General features: G+C 36.9%; 1 protein-coding gene across 14 annotated transcripts in view; it reads right to left on the bottom strand.

The window, feature by feature from the left end:
• Positions 1-12,481, bottom strand: part of hts (adducin 1-like protein hts) — a 124,963-nt gene extending 112,482 nt beyond the window's left edge. For 12 of the 14 annotated variants that reach the window (XM_083142407.1, XM_083142412.1, XM_083142409.1 and 9 more), the window contains exon 1: positions 12,364-12,481. The gene's annotated coding sequence lies outside the window, so the exon portion shown is untranslated. The remainder of the gene's footprint in view (positions 1-12,363) is intronic. The other 2 variants (XM_083142420.1, XM_083142421.1) reach the window with 1 other exon arrangement.
• Positions 12,482-13,316: the final 835 nt, after the last annotated feature.

Raw genomic sequence — 13,316 nt, 5'->3', positions numbered from 1 at the left:
TAATTCTCAACCGCCAGGTCATATAACATCAAGTAGATTCTCCTAAAACCTGTCAGTTTAGTTTGCACGACAATTTTCATTAACAAATAACTTTGTAGTGGAAGTATTCTAATTGGAATTTTTAGGCAACATGTCAAAAGAAAAACGGCCTGAGGAAAAGACAAGATTTATGCAGTTGTTGATAACTAATGTACACTATTTTTCTTGTCAACAAGCCTAGACATGCAAATTCTCCAAGATGACATTAACAGATTCTCTGAATGGTGTAAGCAATGGAAACTGTCCACAAACCCTTCTAAATGCTCTTACATAACAATTTCATTGAAACAAAACATTCTTGAAGGCAATTATACGCTCACCGACCTCCCTCTAGCAAAAGAAGCACAACACCGAGATCTAGGTATCCTCATAGATTCAAAACTACATTTCGATAATCACATATCAACAATCACAAAAAAGGCAATGCGTATGCTAGGCCTACTTTACAGATTCACCGAAATCAATAACCGAAAGCACTTTCCATTTACAAGACATTTGTGTCCCCCATTCTAGAATATTGTTCACCAATCTGGAATATGGCTGCCCATTCTCATACCTCCAAGATCGACAGTGTTCTCAGCTTTTTCCTCACAATCGTTCGATATAGAGTGACTGCCCTGAGACACCTGCCTAAGAGAGATCTGCTTGTAAATCTGCATATTAATACTCCAGAAACTCGTAGATACATTGCAGATATGAAATTGCTATATAAGATCATAAATGGAAACTTAAGATGCAGCATCCCACTCCACGAACTCTCACTCATAGTACCTAGACATAAAACACGGAGCAAGGAAACTTTCCACACTACAACTCTCAGGCTCTCACTCATACAACGTTCACTATTCCATAGGCTACCGAATCAGTTAAATATAATCTCAAACCAAATAGATATATTCACCTCATATTCATTTTTTATCAGCAACATAGAAAAATTGTAATAATAAGTAACGCTTTTGTGAAACTGATCTATTTACCTTGGTACTGTTTTGGTTTGTTTTATTTTTGTTTATATAATGTTATGCTTTCTTGTGTGTTTTTAATCAGTCTATTGTTTTACTGTCGTTTCTTTCTGGTTTAAAATTGCTTCTGCTGTACTGGAAATTTCAATAAATAAATAAATAAACTGTTACTCTAATGATTATGCCATGATTTATCACTATTTAATTTCAAGGATACATATCAATGTATAAAGTAAAAAAAAAATTAAAGTTATTTACAAGTGCAATTACGAGAGAGTGGATTCTGACATATTTTTAACAAACCGGGCCGAGGGTTCACGATGGTTCATAACCACTCTACACACTAGCGATTTTTCCGTCTCGGTGGCCTAGCACGCTGAGTGATCGAATCACAAACTTGCCGGCAAGGTCTGGGTTCGAATCCCATGCAGTGCATGCCTGTGTGCGTGTCTCCCTCACTTTCACCACATCATTTGCCCTCATCCTTGAGATTACTCATTACGTGGTAAGGATGAAATTCGCTCTGTAGTAAATAAAAACACCCTTCTATTCTATACGTGAGGGATTTTTTTTGTTTCTTAACTGATTTAGTGTATTTTACGTCGCTTCTCTTCCCCAAATTGGGCAAATCGAACCGATGGGGATGAATGTTGATGAGATGGATGAAGTTGGTTGATTTAGTGTTTAAGTCCACTTTGTGCACAGTAAGGCTAATCGGGACTGGGCATACAGTTTAAAGTGGGATCCGAACTACTATGAGCCTCCACCGGGTATCGTACCCGGGACCCCTTGATTACAAGGCCACACACTCAGAGTATAATACTGGTTGTGGACTCTGGCAGAAATGCAGATAAGTGTGTACCACATGGAAGAGAAGTTGACGACAAACGCACCTCATTGACTTCTCTCCTCGCCATCCGAAGCAAAATAAATGCTCCTTAGCCCAAATATGCATTTTCCTGTTTGTTATTTAGCTGCATAATAAATATGACTATGCCCATGAAAATATCCCCCAAACATTTATTTTCTTTACGTAGTCACAATGTTATTCAAGATTTACTCATTTGAAGTCATGTCTAAAATGCAAACTAAAGCAACTCAGTCATATCTACACCTAATATATCTGAAATGTGTGCATGTTGCAATATTCAACAAAGCACTCCAAACTGACACATTGTATAACTAGTGATCTCAACATTGGCTCAAAATAAAACTGAATCAATTAACAACATGAACATTTTATTTAATTTTTAAATAGTTTCTTTTTTATAGAAAATCAAATTTGATAATTTCTTTTTACAAACCTGCTGTGTTGCAAATCATATGAAGATCTTTAAATTGAGAAATTTCTTCAGATCTGCAGTTCAATTAGGTGAGCCTCAAATGCAATTTTAATAAATATTTGTTTTTGTGTTTTTTTATCAAAATTTGATAGCTTCAAAACCAGTTGACATATCAATCTAAGGTTTGGCGGTTTTCTCAACATCCACTATAGTATTCAGTATACCACATTTCATTAGAATCTAACAAGGTAAATCTAAATATAGTTTGTGGACTTGCTGGGGAATGATGCATCAATTCATTTTGAACCAGTGACTTTGCGGATGCGAGTGTGTGTGTGTTTAATGGAAACCACTCATCTAACATTTTCACTGTCAACAATGATCAGCTTGTCTCTGGAGGTGATATGTGGATTTAAACACTCAATCCTTCGGATAAGTGTAAAACTAATGAACATAAATGGAACATTTCTCATCAATAAAATTTACTACATGCACAGTAACCACTTCTTGACACTCTTTGCACCGAAGCGTCTATTGGTTACACGGTGCAACACAGAGTCGTCTGGTTCGTTGATTTGGAGTCAAGTAGTGTATTTGGTGTCTGCACTGTTTGCACTACGTTCTGGGTCGGTGTATGTGTGGTGTATGGTCACGTGGTAAGTGCTAACTAATCAAATGAACGTTTAAAGCCGCAACAGGCATTTCTTGAATCTTCTGAACTTGAACACCGTTTTCAGTCTACTTGGTTGAAAGTTATTTTCCTCACTCCACCCTGACACTGGAATACACCTGCACTACACAGTGTGTCAAAAAGTGCAGCCAACTAGAGGGGGCTAATGTGTAAGTGCATACTCCAGAAGAAGCAGGTTACAAAACTCTATAATCATCTCAAATGATACATGTGCCTTAGGCGTTAAAAGATTTCCAATGTAATTCAAGTCTATATTACAACCTATTCTTATCTTTTCTTCCTGGCAGCAGCTTTTTCCTCAAGTTTATTCTTATCTCCCAACTTATCTTATCCTGCTCTTTCAATACTCATGTTAAGAAAATTATTTTAACTGGTTTGACTCCCCTGCTGCCCCAGAGTTTATTCATTTTGGGGATAACATGTAACATCTTATGGAAAATTACTTCTAACAATAATGCAGTCATTGGAATAATCAAAAGGCATCAGTCGGTAACGCATCTGACTACCATGCTAAAGGTTCCGGGTTCGATCCCCGGCCGGTTCAAATCCAGGAACTTTTCTAACGGTGGAAGCGGCCCCGGTGCCCACCCAGCGTCGAATAACATGGGTACCTGGGGGAAACCCTGGGGGGTAAAGGCGGTCAGGGGCGTGATGCTGATCACATCACCCCACTCACGACCGGATCAAGAAAGTGTGGGGCGTTACCCCCACACCCCCTATACGCCTTCATGGTGTGGTGCTATGCACAGGGGAACACTTTACTTTTTACTTTACATATTTAATTAAGTTATTACAATGACAACCAGGCATGTATCTAGAAATATGCATTATCTAGTTTACGTGTAGTTAAGGTCGGCAAAATTGGTACTATAAAACTGCCCTGGCAAGGGAATTAATGTTAAATAGATAAAGAATTTGAATATTTATTAAATATACAAAAAAGGTTGTTAGATTCAGTTGACGAAATGTAAAGTGCCAGGTGATATTTTATGAATGTTAGGTTGTAAGTAGTAATAAGTTTTGCGTAAATCTACTTTGCCACTGTCATTCAAAGAAGTGATGTTTGGCAGAAATAAATAACCCTCGATTAAAGAATAAGTATATTTCCATTATGTAATTTTATTTATTTAATATTTTTAATTAGTAAGTCTCTCGGGAGGGGGTGTCCGAACCCCCCTAAATATGTCCTTCATGACAATATATGTGTGTATGGAATGAGTCTCTGTTGTCCATATTTTTCATAGTGATTGGCAAAGTTCATGGAATCCTATAAACTAGTGGTTCTTAAACTGTGGTACCCCTACCCCCAGGGGTACATGAATGACTTGAAGGTGGGTACGCCATCAGCTCTGAAAAGAAATGTCGAGAATACCTACAAGACAACATGTTTGCTTCAGGTGTGTAGAGCAGACTTCATTGTTTCAGACTTCATAGCTTTTGCACTCAACAGGCAAATAAGGCTGATTTTCTCCCTGACACTCTTATCTTTGTTTCATATGTTTGAAATAAAATACTCGTTCGTAATCTCTACCCATTTCATTCTGCAACTCAAAAACCCACAAACATAAAGTGTAAAAACGTCACTAGTACGACTGGGTATACTGCTGAAGTTTATAAACATGATGCAATAATACCAAACCTGCATGTGCATTGTTAGATTGTACGCGAGCACACAACACTTTGAGTAAGGTCTTTATTTTCAATAACTCAGGACAAAATATATGAAAATTAAATTGTTTTATGTACTGTTCAGCATACATGTGTATCACATTTTTATTTTTGTAACTAATCAAAGATTGTAAACTTAGGAACACCCAATAAAATAAATGTAGGATTTTAATATTTATTTGTTTACCATCTTTCCACATACAGTCCGCATGCCATTTCGCTCTATTGCAGATACACGCCTCCTAACATATAACATAAAAACGTCCCACCAATAAGGCAGCCAGAAAATTCCCCAAAACCTGCTATTCGGAGAAAACCTATGGTGGGGGTACATTAGACGTTTATTTACGACTAAGGGACAATGAGAGAAAAGTTTGAGAACCGCTGCTATAAACTACAGGCATAACTAAATCACAATTTCTTAGGTTATCCCAAAAACTACATGTATGTACTATTGGCAAGCCCTACTTATTTTTAGACTAAAAATTGTTTTCATTTTTCACATATATTAGGTTTTGGCTCATATTTTATTTATTTTTACATATTATTTCCATATATTTCAAAACATTTATCAACATATACTCCATATTTGCGGAATGATTACATGCCCCCGTGTGACCAAAAATGTTGGGTGAATTTCTTGCGAATAACTGACAATTTGAAACACTCCCCCATTACTATTTTCGATATTGAACGCAGTTTTAGTAAATATAAATTTACTTTAAAAGACAACAGAAGAAATTTCATGCTTGAACACTTACAACAAAATTTTGTTATTCGTTGTTTTGGAAACAGAAAATGAAAACACATTTTGTGTTATTTTACAACTAATGTCAATGAAAACGTTCTGTATTTTACATGCGTGCGCACTCCTGTACAGCAAGGCCATCAGTGCAGGCACACAGCATAACTGTTACAAAATTACTTCTTTAACTTTTAGTTTTCCATTTCTTCTTCCATAATGCCTCAACAGAATCAACCTGCAAGCCTCCAAGGTTCGTCCCTTTCCGATATGGGGCCATCAACAGCCTCTATTGGCATGTTGACAAAACATCTGCAACACACAATGCCAGCAAGGTCCCGAAAAATCAACAGGCGACCTTGAAGGATCCAATGGGAGGGTACGTTATATGCAGGGAAATATTGTTTTCCAATCGGTAAGGGCTGCAAGAAAGCCAGAGTGCCCTTGGTTCAGTCTGTTGATGTCCTCAGTGTTGTGAACTGCACAATTAAGTGTCCAAGTGTACTGTATACTGTCAGCGATGTAACATATCCACCAAGATAGTTAAAATTTATATTCATAAATAAACTATATAGTTTTAAAACACAGACGAAACACAAACACATGATTGCTGACATACGTATGACATATTCTATGTGAAGATGAACGTTTCAGAGTGTTCAGTCTATTAAGACAGCTAACATTGCCATGGACACATCCACCAAATAGAGTTGGCAAAACTCGCTGGGTGCAGTCACACTTTTTTTCAAGAGCTTTACGAGGTGAAAAGTTACAGTTTTTCGATCCGCCGAATTTCTATTTGCTTGCTGATTGATTGATTTGGTGTTTTAAGCACACTTTATGCACAGTAAGGCTAATCTGGACTGTACCTATAGTTTAAAGTGGGGTCCGAACCACTATGTGCCTACCAGGTATCGAACCCAGGACCCCTGGATTACAAGGCGACGACGGTACCACTGCACCATCAGGGAGGCCTTGCTTTAGTGTTGGCATTGTTTACTATTTACTACGGAAAGAACTATGTACTGCCAAAGTGGATTTGTGAATATTGCAATGTGTAAAAAATCTTGAAAATTGTCTCAATCATCTGATGCATTAAATAAGTTTGACAACAGACCAACTGAAATTCGAAAAAATGGACAACTGCACCATGACATTCATCTTTCCCCTTAGAGACGTTAAAGAAACAGTATCAGGTAGTGTGCTCATTTTTTCAGTATAACGTACCATGTGGAAGCACCGAACTCTTGGTTTTCTTAATTTTTCTGGATCTGCTTTCCCAACAGAAAATGTCACTGCACGCCACTGGTATCTTATTTAGCTTGTGTAGTGTTTTATACTATTACAAAGGTTTTTTTTGTATTGTTTTTAAATACAATTTTAAGTCCATATTTTGGTGAAAATAACTAAATATGTATTTACATATTTAGCACATCTTTGCTACATATAAATCTGTTCCTGCTAATGACTTTACTTTCAAGACAGAAACACTTATTTATGGGGTGGTGATCTCAAAAGTAAAAGCCCAGAAGAGCCAATACTGAACACACTTAAGTTAGGCTCGTCAATAGAAGAGAGATCCTTTCTAAGTCCCCTTAATGGGCAGATAGGTTAAATGGGACTGTATATCAGAATGTGACCTCCCGCACAGCAGGGCTTTGTGGTTTAAAGGTACAGCACTGGTTCAAAGTGGGTCCAAATTACAGCTAATCTATTGAAAATCTGTAGTAGAGGAATTGCTAACAATTGCCTGAAAATCATTTTACACGACACTGCACGTTTGTTATAGTTGTTAAGGATAAACAGGGCAAAAATAAATCATTCCAACAAATGTTGCACTTTGTATGGATCAACATTCACAATTCATCTCGCTTTCAAAAAATTAATTCCAAATTTTCTCATGCATGTGCAAAAAGAAGAATTATGAACGAAGAAACTTTGCTTCAACACTAAATATTTTGTTTCGTGAATACTGAAGAAATACATAGATTCAAGCGTTGAAGCCAGTCAGACTCCTGAAAAAAGTTATTTTTGTCCCCAAATGTGATGCACAGAGGTGAAATCACACGTTCAGTAGTATTTTCACCAGCTTTATTTTCTTGAAATGCTGGTGTATGGACGCAAACAAATGTAAAGTTAAAAGGAGGGTGTTAATGGTATATAACCTAGTAACAAAATTATTAAGACCATTCAACCTAACAGTGATGTGGAGTGCATTTAGGCAAAGCTTACAAATAAAAAAAAAAAGTGCAACCCTGATTTTACATTTTCCCACATTACATTCAATCGTGATGGTCCCAACTTAGCAAAAATCTCATAAAATTTTCCTCCAACTTACAGTTTCTTGCATTTTAAGAGTATTCAGCCTGGTCCCCTGAAAAATGTAATATTGAGGTTCCACTGTATATCCTGCACATAATCCTACAGGGTGAAATGTAACGTATTAAAATGTTGATCAAAGTGGCTAGCTCATTGTGGGCCTAGTATTCAATAATGTCAATAGATGCTAAGGTAAGACAGTACAGTCCCGTGCGAATTAATCGGAACAAGATATTTTCATGCATGATAGTGTCTCAAAATTGACTATGGTTTCATGATGATGAATCTATGACAAATCGTGTAATACAAATTATATAACAGAAAGAAGAACATATTAGCTATTAAGAAATATTACGAATATGTAATTTGTTGTTTTTGAATAGTGTAATTGATGAACTAGGATATAAGTACAAAAAAAATACATAAAGTGTGTAGTTATTTTCGTATTTCAATTAATTCGCATGGAACTGTACGTGTGTGTGCATTCGCCCACTAATAAATGTATGAACGTTGAGAAAATATTTCAAATAAAGTAGGCCAATCAGAAATTAGGTCTACTACAGTCCCGTGCGAATTAATGGAATCACCTTAAATTTTCCAAGTCTGTGTTAGATTTTTTTAAAAATATATTTCAAGTTTGCTTATGGAAATTTCCACTACCTTTTTTTAAAATAACGAGCACAGTATGTGTGTTTTCTGCATCACGTGTCATTAAATCAGAACAATAAACATGCTAATTTAACTCTTTCCAGTCGAATTGTAAAATCTGCGGCGATATGGTAGAGAGTACCAAATATTAGAATGTATTGCATAGTTATTCATGCTCTTACCAGTTGAGCCTTCTTTAGGAAGGCCACTCTGCTGCAAGAATTAATTACTTTTAATCCACGCTTGTATTAATTAATAAATTTTGATGTTTTAAGATCACATTTTATGTGCAGCTTTATCTTATTAGGATCCATGGCTTCCTTAGATTTGGGGAAAAGGGACTAGCGCCTGAATTAATCTTAGTTTTTACTACACCTGTTGGTAGGGGTTAGGTTAATCTAAAAGTTTAGTTTAACCTGGCAATGTGAAGTACACTATTTTTCTGTGATGACAATTTGGTAAAAATTGACAATTATAGAGAAAGTATGTAATTCACTTCCTGCGTGTTAAAATTGTACATTTACGTGTAGGAGTTGTAAAGTAACGTTGCTATTTACCACGATAATTCTTCATAAAGAAACACAGGCACCATCTTTCATGTAAGAACAAATTACGTTCAAAATTCGTTGCACTGTCTAGTCTTGCCACACTGTTCACAGCATTGGTCGTGGAAAGTGATTGAGGTTAGGCAGAAGAGGAACGCGGGCTTCAATTACAGGTAAGTTTCGCAACAGTGCTTTACTGTTTATTTCAGGAAAAATGGCATGTTCAGTAGTGATGAAACATTGTTCGTCTGTTACGTGCTAAGTGCTTATTGAAACTGATCATTGGCTTACAAATCATTCATGGATAACCATTTCAGGTAAGGTTAGGCAAGCATAGTTATAATATTTTGGCCATAAAACTACACATATACTCCACCGCTGATTTCAGGAAAAATTGAGTTTTTCGTGAAACATTGCTAGTCGGTTACGTGCTACAAAACCAGGAATTCCTTATTAAAAGTGATCACTGGCCCCCCACAAACCATTCACGGAAGGTTAGGTTAGGCAAGCATAGTTATAACATTTCGTTCGTAAAACTACACATACACACCTATATAAAAAAATCAATTGCTTTTTCTTTAAAAAAAATTCCAGACGTGATCCCCAGTTTTTTACAACAGATTCATGATTAGGCCAAAATTAGTTAGTATACCGAAAATTAACAAAATTGGAGACTTTCTCTATATTGTCAATTCGCTCCGACAATTGTAGCAATATTACTTGCATTGCTCTAAAAAGTGCAGGAAGTCATAATTTGTGTTCATGTTATACTAGTGTAGGCATATGGTTTCTTACTACTAAACCTCATTTCAGCCAATGCGAATTCAGTTTGGGCACCAAATATTAATAGTTGCCAGATGGCACATCAATACCAAAGTCCAGTTTCAAATCTATGTCCATAAAATTCACAATTTATTTCGATGTAACAAGACAAACTGTATAACTGGTAGAATGTTTTGGTAACAGTTTCAAACACAAGAAACTACTTACGGAAATGAGTTTCTCCAAGGTTTACAGCGTTTGTCGAGGTATTTTCTTTCATCGTGGAATATATTTAACCAGGAAATCATGTGTTTTTCAAGAGAAATATCTCACCGATGCATAATTGCCATTGCTTTCATTTGCTTGCCCTAGGACAACCGGATGCTGGATATGTTACATGACGTAGGCCCCTGTCATTGTTTCAACCCCCCTTTTTTTTTACTATGCTTGCCTAACTCAACCAAACCTAACCTAACCTTATCAGAAATGGTTCGAGTGGCTATCCGTGAATGGTTTGTGGGACTATGGGTCAGCTACCGTGCATAATGGTTCGTGGGGCTATCCATGCATAATGTACAATTTGCACAAGTGACGAACACGATAGTAGGTATTTTTCGGTGAAGTATGTTGGAAACACTGCATGCCCACTTCGGTAGTCAAGATTTGCCCGCAAAAAAGCAAAAAAAGGAGTCAGAGAAATTACGCTCTATGTGAAAAATTGTATATTTTTTTTGTGTAAAAAGCATAATGGCACCTTGAACTATGTTCCGCAATACACAATTGGTAAGTACGAACCATGCAAAACACAAAATATCCGATTTTAATGTGTCTCCGATCTATGAAACTGGTACCCATGTTTTCACCAGGGTCTGAAACTCTACTTCTGTCACTTCTCATTCTCTGGATTGCATATGAGAAAAATTTGCGAAGGCACCAGATAGTGGTTGCTTGGTTTCCCAGAGAAATGAGGGGGGGGGGGGGAGAGATGATCACATTCAATGTTGAGTGGTTCAGTGCCAAACATGCTGTTAAATACTAGAAATAGATAGTGTGGACTCCGTTGAGGAACAAGTAACTGAACTTATGAACATGCTGTGGCCATATAGCAAAATATGTCATTTCCGAGTTTTACACAGTGGTTGTGTATGTATGTATGCATATAAAAATGTTAAACAAATTTTATGCTCGAATCTGCTAATAGGAACTAGACCTACAGTTTAATATGGGATCAGAACCACTATGCAGTGAGCATCCACAGGGCATTGAACCTAGGATCTAGTTTTGTAGATGATTGCCATCAGGGAGGTCTTGTATCCACATAATACATAATATTTGGAGGAGTGGGGCCTAAACACGACTTTGAAGCTCAAACAGATCCAAAAATCTGCATGCCATAGGTGTTTGTCTCATCATCACTTTATTCATCATCTTCATTAGCTAGTGAAAAAGCAACGTAACATAAGTGGACAACAGGTTGTGGAAATAATTGTGAATAAAGTGTACATGTAATATATAATTAATAAGATACATGTTAGGAGTAGTTCTATGTGCATAATACGTGCGCAAAATGCACACACATGTAAATCTCCTTCCAAGCAGAAAATCAGTCTTCCACTCACATAATTTAGTTTCGATTTAATGCACAGTCGCAAATAAGAAACAAGGATAGTTATTTATTTACAAGTAACTTCACATTATATTCGCACACGTTCGTATTTCTCGTAGTTTGTTTCCGGAAACAATTCCACACTTCTGCTGGAAGGGCATGCGAACGTGATTGGTAAACATTCACATTACACAACAAGTGTCTTTTAACTAATGTTTCCGAAAAGAGTTTAAATTAACATTTCACTATGTATTAAAAAGTATTCTGAACCACAAGGTACAGGAAGTCCGCAAGAGCTTCAATCGCTAACCCGCATATTTAAAAACTGTATACCGTTATCTCACAGGCTGCTAAGCTTAATATAACTATGACCTAATCGGCTCTTTAGCTGAAGTGGTCGTCTACGCGCTAACAATCGAGCCGGAAAGAAAAACTTATTACTAAAGCCAGCACATTGAACTTAAGTTTATAAGTGTTAAAGATACGTATTCTAACGTCGTCTCTGTGCACTAAAATATTCGAAAACTAAGGGACCGTGCAAACACCGCGGCCGCAGGCAGCTCGAGACCCGATAATACACAAAACACACAACTATGCTTTATACAGGATTTATTTAGAACTACGATTTTACTATTACGTTAATATTTGTATTTTAGTGTCATACGTTGAAAGTGCGAAACAGACGAAGCAATAGGGCAAATTTCACACCAATGTAAAACAGTCGGCTACTCCGATAAGGCACTCAACCTCGTTCCGTTTCACCCCCCGATCTTGTCTATAAAATGGCGCTCCCTACAGTATTAAGAGTCAATCGCAACAGACAACAATCTATTGCTTAAAATAAACACAACGCTAGTGTAGAATGAATACTTACTGAAAAGATAAACTTAGGCAAGTGCATTATGTACTCAGAACAACCATTACTCGCTTACACACATCATGCACAGCATAGACACACCCCTTGGTGTTCATGCAGTACATTTTGCTCGTTCGAGCAATTATATAGAGTACCTTGCCGTTCTCTTCTGTTGAACTTAACATGTTTCAGCATAATGTTCCTACATATGCCCATCATAACACTCTTATAATAATACTAACCTGTGTTTGTGTAGCCTGTCGTATTGCCTGATATAACGCACACTTCCCAGCACAAACCTCAAGGCACTGACACAGCCCACTACACAAATGCTAGATTCGCAGGGGTGTACAAAATGCATGCATCAGGTCGGTTTACGTCAGTAGCGATGCGAGGCGAGCGCGATGACCAATACTTCTCCCCACTGGCTCATCTTTTGCTTTTCGGAAGGAAACGAATGGCTGCGCAGTAAATTTTACAACAAACATTTCACACATCTTTTGAAATATATAATGTTCTCCCCGGTGAAGGCAATACTTTTTTGTTTAATAGTTTGCATTATCTGCTTTATATAAAGAAGCAGTCCGACTGTATTCACAATTTAATTCATGGAACATACAGGCACTGAAAATATAGAAATACAACTTTTTCAAAGAAAGACATAAAATTAGCTTAACTTAGAGCACAATACCAGAAATCATGCCAATGCAGAGATTGATGGATAATGACTAAACGACTTGTGCGCTGTGGTGAAGCTGAGGGGGGACAGGGGGCCACGTCCCCGAAAATTGTCTACCTAAAACTACATGTCCGATATCACAGCATGTAAATGCATGGATAAAATAAATCTAAATCTAGGATTGACAAGAAACTAAATAACAGAAATGAAAATAAAACTGAATTATTTGCATTCCTTTTATGAAAACTAGGGCACACTCTTTCCTAATCATACTTCTGCATGGAAGAAGTGAAAGCAGTTGAAGTGTAGAACAGTCTGTACTGCCATGACTGAGAATGTATGGAACGTTTCATATATTCACCACCATGTTAAATTTTCATGATTGAAAATTTAGTTTAATTATATGTTACACTATATGTTTGTTTTTTCTTCCATGTACCTTGACACGTTCTTTGGTCAAAAGAACATGATTTAACTAAAAGAGCAAATAATCAGTTCACATGAAAGACTCGAAAG

This window comes from Lepisma saccharinum, chromosome 21 (genome assembly GCF_977018435.1).
Source record: "Lepisma saccharinum chromosome 21, izLepSacc3.1, whole genome shotgun sequence".
Lineage (NCBI taxonomy): Eukaryota > Metazoa > Arthropoda > Insecta > Zygentoma > Lepismatidae > Lepisma > Lepisma saccharinum.
Note: the sequence above shows the minus strand (reverse complement) of the source record. Positions and strands in the feature narration are given on the sequence as shown.